Genomic DNA, 12642 nt, shown 5'->3' with positions numbered 1-12642 from the left:
AGCAGATCAACACTCCCACCCAGCCTGGCATCGTTCGCAGACTGACTGAGGGTGCACTCGATCCCCTCATTCAGATCATCAATATAGATATTAAACAGAACTGGCCCCAAAACTGAGCCCTGGGGGACACTGCTTATAACCAGCCACCAACTAGATTTAACTCCATTCACGTCTGGGCTCAGCCATCCAGCCAGTTTTTCACCCAGCGAAGGGTATTCCTGTCCAGGCCATGAGCTGCCAGTTTCTCCAGGAGAATGCCACGAGAGACAGTGTCAAAGGCCTTGCTGAAGTCCAGGTAGACCACATCTACAGCTTTTCCCTCATCCACCAAACGAGTCACCTGGTCATAGAAGGAGATCAGGTTGGTCGGGCAGGACCTGCCTTTCATGAACCCATGCTGGCTGGACCTGATCCCCTGGTTGTCCTGCACATGACTTGTGATCTCACTCAGGATGATCTGTTCCATCACCTTCCCCGGAACTGGGGCCAGCCGGCCAGGCCGGAAGTTCCCCTCCTTCCAGCCCTTCTTGTAGATGGGCGTCACATTGGCTAGCTTCCAGTCGTCTGGGACCTCACTGGTTAGCCAGGGCTGCTGGTAGATGATGGAGAATGGCTTGGCAAACACATCTGGCAGCTCCTTCAGTGTACTTGAGATTGTGGAGTATAGACTAGGATGCTAACATCTTGCATCTCAGGTGGTTGCCTTGGCCAGAAGTTTACAGGATCACTCTACTGCTGTCTCAGTACTTATTTAGATGGTTTAGATTGAAGGGGATACTTGAGGACAAGAAGGATTGAGAGAGACTATTCTGATGTTTTATAGGTTAATAGTTAGGCTATTCAGTTCCAGTCTTAATGCCAATAAATATTTAATAGTTTATACATAGTACTTAACAGGAGAGAGTGAAAGCTTTTCCTGAATCCATCTACTGCAGAATAGCAGGAAGATTGATAGTTAGGGAGTTCTCTTGGTAGAAAACTTTATAGGCTTTAGGGTAGAGAAGGACTATGAATGTGGGTTTCCAGCATGATGGGTGAGCTTTTTGATTGATTGTTCGTTCCCTATCCTAGCCTCTTCTCTCTGTTTATGCAAATCAACTCTACGTTCTCCATGTTTCTAATCTTAGTTCCAGACACTTTGAAAGGTCTATTCAGAGGGAACATGTTAGTATGCTTCTGGGACATTGGTGAGCTATCTCAGTTCCTATCTTATTTCCTCAGTCGACTTGTTACTCCCTGGTTCGTGCTAGTGCCTCCCTGGCATCCCCACAACAAATACTCAGTTTAGTATCCTCCCCTAGGATTATGTGCAATCCTGTGATTTCCATGTATACCTCCCACTGCTGTCTCTTCTTTGTATGGTAATTCATCCTAGTCTCTTTTCTCAGGCAGTTCAGTTTGTCCTCTGACTTGTCTCTAAATCTGTTATATTATTGCTTCCCACATCCAGCTACCTGGTGTCAGTCATTTTATCCAGTCCACTCCCCAAACTTGCATCTAGTCTCAGGGTGGCTCCTCGCTGGTCTGTAGTCTTAACTCCCTAAATATTCTTCATCTGTTCCATGAATTCATTGGCCAGCTAATCAGATTGCTCTTCCTTTGCTCCTCTTCCTCTCCCCACACCTGCCTAGTAGTGTGAGAAAGACTGACCTCCTTGTCCAGACACTCTCGCCCAATTTTTCTTCACGTCTCCCTAACTCTCAGTTGTCCAGGTGTTTTTTTAGTTCAAGATGTTCTGCGAATTGTGCAAAGTTAGTAAATATGCAGCATTAGAGCGTTTTGATGGAGGAATCCAGAAAGATTTTATTTGTATTCTGATTAAGTTTGTTGGCAATGTATGCCTTTTTTTTTTTAATAAGACCGTCAGGTTATCGCAATAAATATTTTTTCCTATGCCTGTGTTTTGGGTGCAGCCAAAACCTGCCATTAACACTTTTGAAGCCCATTATCGTAAAAGCCTTTGTTTAAATAGTTGAGAATCTGAATAAATATATTTGTATCTGAAAACAGGATTTTATAATGGAAAGTTTTTTAAATAATAAAACTTTGGTGTTAGCAGATGTACCTTTATGTTTTGGAAAAGTAACTTTAAAATGTTTCAAACTTCTCGTTAGTAGTTGTAGGTACTTAATAATAAGTATTTCTTTGATTGTAAAGGTACTATGAACAAGTTTTATCTTTTATTTTCCTAGTTATTTAGAATGATACCATTATTTCAGATATAGTTCATAAAACAGTTATTTCACTATCTGCTACTTAGAATGCCTTTTGGGAATTTGTAGCATTCGGTTGGTTCCTATGATAAAATATGGGAAAGTTTTGGCCTGCAGTGTTGGCAAAAAATAGAAATTATATTTTTGTAGTAAAGATCATATATGAGCTATTTAAAATATCCCTTAATTACATGAATGTAAAAGTTCTAGCAATAATATTATTGCCTACTAATAGGTGGAAAACATGCACAGGGAGCTGAGTGACATGCTTAAACTGTGACCTTTAGAAGCTGCTGGCTCAGATATTCAGCTTTACTGAAGAATGGTAACTTTTTTTTAAAGAACCAGTAACATTAAGGGCATTTTCACTGTTGTTGTTTAATGTAGGAGTGTGTACTTAAAGACATTTATATCTATATATGTACTTTTTGATATTGTAGTGAAATAAATATTTAAGAGAAGCATAGTTTGCTAGCAGGGAAGTTTTAAAAAAAAAAAGGCAAAAACTTGGCTTGTGCCATGACAAACTTGGCTAAATCAGTCAATTGCAGAACATGCCAAAATAACCAGGCATGTTTCTTCTGACTTTGCTAGGGTTTTAATTGGTTTCTCATAGATTTTGTTGTTACTTATATAAGAGAAGACCTCTAACAGTTACGTCTGGTTTTGTGCAAACACAAAAGTGAGCTCATCTCGTTCTTCAAAAGTTATTATATATAACCTTCTACACTTGTAACTAAACAAACTTTTAAATCTTCTAGAAAACTAAAAGCAAGATATGGTTGGTGGCAATTGCTGCCTGAAACCAATTAGTCCACTTCACCTCTCTGTTTTAGGGGAGTTACTGTCCTGCTCAGGACAAGCTGGTAAGTTACATTCATGTTTTACAAGGTTGCCCACCCCAATACGTATTTTCTCCACCAGTTTACTGGGGGAATTGGATCTGCGAGACTAGATGTGCAATCAAATAGCATGTAACTCTTCCGAGACTTATTTTTCAATGCTTCTGGAATCCTTTTCATATGTACGTGGCTTTGTAAATAATACCGTCATTTTTGACTGTCCAAGAATGCGTCTGTTAGATTTGCTCACTGTCTTGAAGTTGAGAATCTTAAGGACCTTGGTGCAAGGGATTTTAGAGATGCCCAAGTAACTCTTGAAGACAATGGTAAACAGCAGTCACATTCATCTACTTCTTGGCTATCTCAGTATGGGTACTGCACAAAGCAAGTAGTTCCATGCGATTAAGAAACCTGTATCTATTTTTGGTTCTTGAAAAAGTATCATCACAAGAAAAAAAAAAAAGAGGCACTTCTTAAGAGTATTTCCCAAGTATGGCTTTGTAGATGCAGGACATTAACAGAAAGGGTAGTTGCTTGGGTTTTTTTAGTTCAATTAAATGCTCAAAGGAGAGATGTTCTTGCTGCGCAAAAAAAATATAGCGAGCACAAACTGGGAAAAAACCCACCTTTTTTGGTAAATTTTTCACTGTTTTCCACTATATTCTTATATGGCAGCAAGGAAATTGATTTGCAGTGCCAGGAGGACTTTCTGAGGAAGACTCATTAAATATTGCTATGGAATTCCTATAAAGATTACAGAATATCAATCAGTTCAGACCTTGAAACAATGATGTAGGCATAGTTATCCTCTGTGTGGAAAGCAAAATGACTGATATCTTCCCAAAGTCCCTTCAACAGCTATTTTTTAATGATTTCAACTCTGCTGACTATTGGTTTTAGTTTACCATGAAAAATTGAGCCAATAGAATTTATCTGATTTTGTTTTCTTAAGAATCATACTTTAAGTTGCAAGTGCTGTAAGAGAAGTGGTATTTTATGAAGATCCAGGTGCTGTAAATGTGGACAAAGGACTTGGGAGCTCCCAAAATAGCTCCTGTACATTTGCAGTTTTCTTTTTTCTCTTTTGACCTATCAGCCAGTCAGTATGAGAAATATGTTGACAGTAATTTTTTTTTTTGCCAGTCACGTAATGGTTTTTTATTGGCCAGTTCTATGTGGAAAAGATAAGTGCTTGCCATGACTCTTTCATTACATGAATTTGTAGCTAAGAGCTCGCTATGAAGGACTGTTTTACAAAATCATTCTGGTCTGTAGTTCTCATTTTATGAATGCTTAATTAAGAGTGAACAACCAAATACAAGTCTACAGACTGTCTAAAAGGCTCAACACAAATTTTGACAGCCATTGGGTTGACTCACATTTCTTCTAGGTGCTTTCAGCTCACAGCTGCTGCTGTGTGCTGAACTACCTTATGTCACTCAGAAGGTGAATAAAAAGGAGATTTTTGTCATGGCATGACTTCTTCAGAGGGGGGTAGGGGGAAAACTGCAAAGAGAGTGGAAGAGTCGTTGGATGTATTGAGAGAGTATCAAGAAACTATAGAGCAGTACAAAAAAGTTATTTGACAGGATTTAACTCTGACTTGGTTAAGAAGTAGTTGCCATGACTTCAGTGAAACAGATCGAAGGAAAATAGGTCATGAATGACTAGAAAAGAAGTGTGGTGTTCTGTGTTTATCCATCACTGTCTTTCACTATAGATATACACAAACACACACATACATATGAAAATGAAAAAAGCAATATATGTATATAAACAGTAGCTCCTCACTAGTGTCACTACATTCAGATAACTTAAGTACTGGCTTTAATGATGCAGGGGTTGACACAAGAAATACATGTCGTTATTTGCACGTAGTACTAGAAAATTTGGAGAAAAGTCTGCTGAGGAGATTTTAATCTAACCTTTAAATTTGATAAGAAGTGTAAAAAATGGATAATGAATGGAGCAATATTCAACCCTATCAGGACTCTAAGAAGAAAGAACTAGGCTGAACAGCAGCAAATGTGGCTCAACTAGGAATGATTCATTCTGATATGTGTAGATCACAGAAAATATGATGTAAAAGGTCAATATTTTAGATCTGTTTGTAATGCTCTAGCTGAGGGATTCTCACTAATCTGACCACTGGGAATTGTCTGTCTGCTGCTTTAAAAAAAAACACCAATTATGGAATTAAGTGGATTTCCAGAAGAGAATTCTTTTGAGATAATTTTATTACAGATTCTTTAATGTGTAATCTGTAGATTATCTTGTACAAGCTGAAATACATCTTTCTAATCATTGAGCATGGATGGTTGGAGACTACAAGTGAGTGTCCAGTAATATCTGGCAAGGATTATTTGTAGTACTTTTAGAAACCTGTGGATATGTTATATTTACTGGTTTAGAGTTTACATAAAACCTTAAACAGAGAGCTTTGTACAGTACACAGATTCTATATCCTTTGTCAGTTCTTTGTCTATAACTTTCAGGAAAATGAAAATGTCGGCTCATGTTGACTTCCAGTGAGAGCTTGGCACCCATACACTCTCTCTTTATTTCAAAGAACATTTTATTGACTAAATCTGCTCCAAATTCACTGGAAGATTACCTTTGTTCAACTTTTTAGTTATATCTGTGCTTGCTCTGGAGGTGTTTTGGTGATTACCACACTGCTGTGCTGGAAAAAAAAAACTTGACACAACCAGCCCATTTTTAGTTTCCTAAACGTTAGAATCTAGAGGGGAAAAAAAGATAGTCTGAAAAGTCAATAAATGACGTGTCACAAACACATTAGATAAGCAGCTGCCTCTGATCTCTGTGACAAAAAGGATGTCTGAAAAGAATCCTTTCCTTTTAAGGCATTCTCTTTCTCAAATATATAAACTATGTTTACTGTCACTTTTTTCTTTTCAGACTATCTTTTTACTTTTTTTATGTGTCCCTGGCAAATATCTCAGCCTTCCAGTGTGTCTGGAAGTACTGCAATCATTATAGTCTTACAAATGAGGCTGGTTTTATGACTGCTAACTAGCTAAATAAGCATCTGACAGTGCAACATCCACAGTGTGATTGTCTTTGTGCACGTGTTCATCAGAACCTTGGATGCTGGTAGCTCTCTGGCCTAGCAGCTCAAGCATCCACAGAGGATTCTAGTACATGGAATCTGAATCCCACCATTTTTGGACTTCAGTTAGTATCTGCTTGAGTTTCTGCATGTCTGAAAATGTATACTTGCACATGATTCTCGAATACCTTTGGGTATGAAATACTCAAACCAAAAAATTATCATAAAAATTAAAGAATATTAACTGTATAAAGTGCAACGAAAGAAAGATGAGAGTTTAGAAAACATGTCTTTGGATAGAAACTTGAACTCATTTTAGCACAGTAATAGAGCGTGTCTGAAAGGTACTGATACCTTTCTACTAAACTGATAGGAAATCTGTGCAGCACTGGCACTCTTATGTTTTTTAGTACAAGGAGGTTAGTAACAAGGTTCACAAGGTAAATATGGACTGGGTCTGAAAAATCTGCAGGGATGAAAGAGGCATACCAAAACATATAATAAGGCAGGCCACCATACACCAGCACTCCTGCTGCTTAGTGGCTTCATTTTGTTTTCCTTTCATTCCCCACAGAATGCTGTGAGGACAGGGTCTGGCCCAGAGTAAAAAGGAACATTGCCACCTATGTTCCTGGCTGAACAGATACAGATGGAGAAGCGACCTCAAGTGGCTATCTCTTCTGTTTAGGTGATTTTTATTGTATTTTTTAATTTTTATTTTTATTTTAAAGAAAAATGTCTTGGAAACTGCTCCAAATCGAGAAGGGAACACGAAGGGACCTTCCTCAAATAGGTTGAATCTGTTCTTCAGCTTTCCAAATCATGAAATAGTGCAATAAGTACTGCGGTACATTCCTTTCAACAATGTGTTGGCAGCAGTTAATCCTCTTTCTATTCATGAGCCTGGTACAGCTCTGCACATTGGAACACTTCAATAAAGATGCTCTTTCCCAGGAAAATGCAGTGTTCTCCCAGCTGATAATGTAGTGTTGTAAGCTTTCAAAATGTTAGTTTTCAAATTTGGATGGAAAGTGTACTTTTCAGCTATGAGTGGTAGAAGTAGCAGTTACCTCATAATGTGCCCCTCTACAACAATTCAAACAATGGAGGGGCCATTCTTCCTGTTGGATGTACTGAACTACTAGATTGAAAGATGTTTTAATACATTCTCAAACAAATTAAAAACATTTTCAGTAAGTATATAACACTTTTTGAAAGCATTTCCTCATAGGATTTTATCTTTCTAAATTTCGCTAGGGCATATATGTGCAATGATCTTAATTGAAAAAGCAGAGGTAAATATTAGCAGCAGTACATTCCTGCAATGTAGGTAGCAAAAGGTTGTTGTATGCTGTCTAGTTTCTTGCTAAGTATATTATTTTATGTGTGCTTAAAGTATGCTGAAACTCTTCTGTGGCTCTGTTATCTCTTCCTGACTCTGTCCATGTTTATTTGTTTTTAGCCACACTTATATTTTGATTCAAGTTAAACTGTAAGCTTAAAATAGGCTTAAAATATTTGGTACTGTAAGCTGTAACCAGAATAAGTCTACACTGTAGTAATAATGTCATGGTTTTGTTCAGTCTAGTTGTAAATACCCTTGTGATCAAACATCAGCATTTCTGACAGCTAACGGGAAACATAAAGAATGCCACCCTTCAGATGTATATCCTATTATTCCACTTAAATTTATCTTTTATTCATAAGATTCTTGTAACTTTTCATCACTTTTCTTCTGTGTTATGTATAGGAAGAAAAGTAAAAATCTTTCTTCAAAAACATTTAGTCAAGCTATATATGTGTGGCTAGAGGTAGTGAAACCTTCAAGTACGGTGTGAGACACATTACAAATCCACTCTGGTTTAAATTTAGTTTTCTATTTACAAGCAAAATATCCTGTGTAGAATTAATAGTTTGCTACTACTGAATTAAAAACCTTATTCTGGTTTGAGTTAACCCTTGCATTCTAAATTAACCCTAATACTGATGGAGCTTATTTCCCCCAATATTCTGTTCAAAATGCTCAAATGCCACCAGTTCTCTGGCTTCTTTCCCAGGCTATTGGTTGGTTCAAGAAACTGAACTGCTGTGTATTTTTGAACAACAAAACAAACCCCAAAACAACAACAACAAAAAACCAAACTCAATGCCTACAAGAAATCTTTTCAAACTCTCATCAATTTCTATTTTCAATGAGGTCCAAAAATAGTGACTTGTATCTTCAGGTCTCTGTGCAAGAGAAATCTTTTTTACAGCAAAGTTTCACATAGTCTTGAATTGTTGGCAGCAAACTCAGTATACTCAACGTTATGCTGCTTAAAATGGCTTATACTAACCAGTGATCTTACTTTCTGTAGTAATTCAAATGGTCACCTCCAGTTTGTTGTATTGGCATCAGTGGTCCTCTAGCTTCTTGGGCTTTTTTCCTATCAGGTTTTTTTTATTTCTTTAAATGTGTGATTATTTAAGGAAACTCATTTATTAAGAGAACATTAGATAACCTTCCTGAACCTGGTATCTTTTCCCCTAAATGCCCTGCAAAGTAGATGAGTTTGCAATATTTTTTTTTTTTGGAAGGTAACTACATTTAGACCTTAAAATGGTGGCAGTAGTGAATTCCAGTGATGAAGTTTCAAGACAGTCCAATGAAATATCTGTTAAGATATTTCTCCTAATTTAATTTTGGAGGATTTTGCTTAAAGATCCTCAGCTTTAGTAGGTCTTAATACACGTAAGGAAAAAGAGGTGTGTTTTTCTTTTTTCCCCATGCAAGTACAAACCAAACCAGCTGAACTCTAAAACTCCCTACAGAACTCTCTTTCAAATGCTTTTCAAAACGGAGAGTGTGACTTTCAGTGCTGATTTTACTGCTTTTGTTCTTTTTCTGTCTTTTCCTGCATTAAGAGATGAGGAGAACAAAGTAGTGTAGGGGACTTGCAGTGGTAAGAAAAGAACAGGAAGACATAGTGAAAGCTACACTATCTTTTTTTTTTTTTTTCTGTAGTCTATGTGATTTATGTGAGGTCATGGCAGCTTTTAGATAGAAGCTGAACTGCTGAGGAGCAAGAAGCTGTGATCAACTCTGCCATCTTCTGACCCCTGAATACATCAACCTCACTTCTTGGATGCAGGGGGAGATTAATGTATTTTTAAAATGTCCCCCCCACCCCTTTCTGTTTTATTTAAGTCGAATAATAAAAGAATAAGAGCGGATATGAGGGTATCTACAGCCAGACTGAACTGAAGCTTGTGAGAACAACTTCATGTTCTGAATGCTGCCTCCTTTCAAAACCTACATCTGCTGCTGCTTCAGATGGTTTTGAGCTAAGGCCCTGGCATTAGGGAGAGCTGTGTTGTGCCTGCTGAGGAAATCACTGTTGGCCTCTGAGCAAGACTTTCTCTTCCTTGGATCTATTCTTTGCATACATTGTATGTTATAGTTTAATTATATGCTCTGGAGTTGTTGCTCCTTACTTTCTAAGGTAAATGCTGAACCTGTGTTCTGCTTGAACAAAGAAAATACAAAACAATTTACAGCACTTCAGTATATTTAAATACTCATTATGGTGTTAGTGGTTCCAGTTGATTAGTACCAGTGTCTCTTAAATGGGAGCAGCAAGGATAATTGTGTTGAGGTTGTTAAATTACCATTTACTTTCTGTGACACGCTTTACAAAAGAATCAGGCCAAGATTTTTGGATGGGTGTGGTAGAGGTCTCTGCTATTTGAGATTTCTCACAGAGCATTCAGAAAAGACTGAGCATTGACTTTCTGCAGACAGCTTCCAGAAACTGGTTGCTTTTAAAAATCCTCATCTTGAATTTTCACTGAGAATTGTGTTCTTAAGACAAAGTTGTCTTTTGGCATGTAAAGCATTCTAACCATGAGAGAGAGAAATAACACTTATTAAGAAGTTGTTATACAGTTAGGGGAGAACAGTGTAGTGATTCAAGTGACTGGCTGCTGAAATGGATTACTTTGACAGCTGGACGTGGATTATGGTGCGAGTCTAAAGTAATTCTGCAAGCTCTATTTGAGCCCTGAGTATGCCAGTTTATCAGTCATGTGCTTAAATAAACTGACTGGATGGCCAGGCCCAAAGAGTGGTGGTGAATGGAGTTAAATCCAGTTGGTGGCCAGTTACAAGCGGTGTTCCTCAGGGCTCAGTATTAGGGCCAGTTCTGTTTAATATCTTTATCAATGATCTGGATGAGGGGATCAAGTGCACCCTCAGTAAATTTATGGATGACACCAAGTTGGGTGGGAGTGTTGATCTGGTGGAGGATAGGAAGGCTCTCCAGAGGGATCTGGACAGGATGGATCGATAAGCTGAGGGCAATTGTGTGAGGTTCAACAAAGTTGAGGGGCCAGGTCCCACACTTCGGTCACAACAACCCCATGCAATGCTACAGGCTTGGGGACAAGTGGCTGGAAAGCTGCGTGGTGGAAAAGGACATGGGGGTGTTTGTTGACAGCCCGCTGAATGTGAGCCAGCAGTGTGCCCAGGTGGCCAAGGCGGCCAACAGCATCCTGGCCTGTATCAGAAATACTGTGGCCAGCAGGCCTATGGCAGTGATTGTCCCCCTGTACTCAATACTGGTGAGGCTGCACCTTGAGTACTGTGTTCAGTTTTGGGCCCCTCACTACAAGAAAGACCTTGAGGGGCTGGAGCCTGTCCAGAGAAGGGCAATGAAGGTGGTGAAGGGTCTGGAGCACAAGTCTTATGAGGAGCGGCTGAGTGAACTGGGGTTGTTTAGCCTAGAGAAAATGGAGGCTGAGGGGAGACCTTATTGCTGTCTACAACTACTTGAAAGGAGGCTGTTGCAAGGTGAGTGTTGGTCTCTTCTCCCAAGTAACAAGTGATAGGACAAGAGGAAATGGCCTCAGGTTGCGCCAGGGGAGGTTTAGATTGGAAATTAGGAAAAATGTCTTCACCAAAAGTGTTGTCAAGCACTGGAACAGGCTGCCCAGGGCAGTGGTTGGGTCACCATCCCTAGAGGTATTTAAAAGGTGTGTAAATGTGGTGCTTAGGGACATGGTTTAGTGGTGGGCTTGGCAGTGCTAGGTTAATGGTTGGACTTGATGATCTTAAGGGTCTTCCAACCTAAAAGATTCTATGATATGTTTCCATCATACTCACTATTTTGCAATGTGGTGGCAGCACTGTGGAATTATTACTGAAAGCTTTCCATGTCTTTTTCCCACAGTACACAGTTCTGCAATCACACTACAAGACAGTTGAATAAAGATTGATATCTCAGTCGACACATTCATGGGTCTGGAAGTTGAGGAGTGATTGTAGCCCTCTGCATAACTGTTGGGAGAGCATGAGTATTGAGAGGTACCGTGAGACTGGGCAGCTGACATTCATGGGAATTAGTGACTGGTGTGATGCAGTTCATCATACGTATAGACGTGCACAAATCTTCAAGTGAAGAAGTTGCCAGCCTCTCAAATTTACCAGTCCTCCAGGAGCCGTTGCTGTTGCTGGAGGTTTGTCCTGTAGCAGGTTTTGTCATTAAGTTCATACCTATGTGATACGACAGGGTCTACTGCAGAGGTTCCAGGCTGTCTGAACTGGCTAGCTCATGTACCAAAGCAACAGAACTACATCCATGGTATATGTGTTACAGGCAAGTAACTACTTGTAATGCTTAGCCCGGGCAAAGTGCTGTGTTAGCATGACTCTATGGCATTCAGTAGCTGGGTAAGCTTTTAAATTTCTCCATGGCATTGATTTGCGTTACTGCAGCCATCTTACATGTGTTCACACCTCCCCATTTTGGAAAAGAAATGCTACTTATGTTTAAGTGCATACATACATAAATACCATCCAAATAGCCTGAAAAAAAATTGTTTTTTTTTTTTTTTGTTTGAAACAGAAGGAAATTTGTTCATTATTATTTTTCAGTGAAAATAAAGCTAAATGAAGAAAGTTTCTACTTCACAATCATCGTGGCCCAAACGCAAACATTTTGTTTCCTTTTTTTATTTTATGTTCTCTTGGTTTAGTTTTCTTTCTTAAAAAATACTATTAATTTAAAAATGTAGTATCCCACTAGAAAATAGAAATTAGAACCTTTCTCAGCAAAACAACAATTAAAATCCTTTAGGGTCCCCGTGCTTATCTTCTGAGTTTCTTTCACTTAATCTGATTGTGAAGTTCAAACTGAACTTGGATCAATCTCTTTCCAACCTGCATCTTTAAGCCAGTATACTAATACTTAGTTGTAAGAAAAAAAAAAAAATAATCAATTGCAGCTATAAACTGGAAATTATAGGTGATGTACACTTATGTGTCATTGCAGAAAGGTTGGAGATATATATATAGCCTTCAACAAAAATGTGTGATTTCCATATTGCTGGTATATAATGTATAGATGTGCTGACCGTACATTAGCTGTGTGCCAACAGGCTGATAAAATACCGATTTCTTTTCATAAGGTTGCAAAAGGTCAGAGTGTTTACGCTGCAACAATGTTTTCTTGATATTAGCAGCTGCATTTGTCAAAGCTGT

Source organism: Cariama cristata, unplaced genomic scaffold (assembly GCF_000690535.1).
Source record: "Cariama cristata isolate BGI_N322 unplaced genomic scaffold, ASM69053v1 scaffold6964, whole genome shotgun sequence".
NCBI lineage: Eukaryota > Metazoa > Chordata > Aves > Cariamiformes > Cariamidae > Cariama > Cariama cristata.
Note: the sequence above shows the minus strand (reverse complement) of the source record.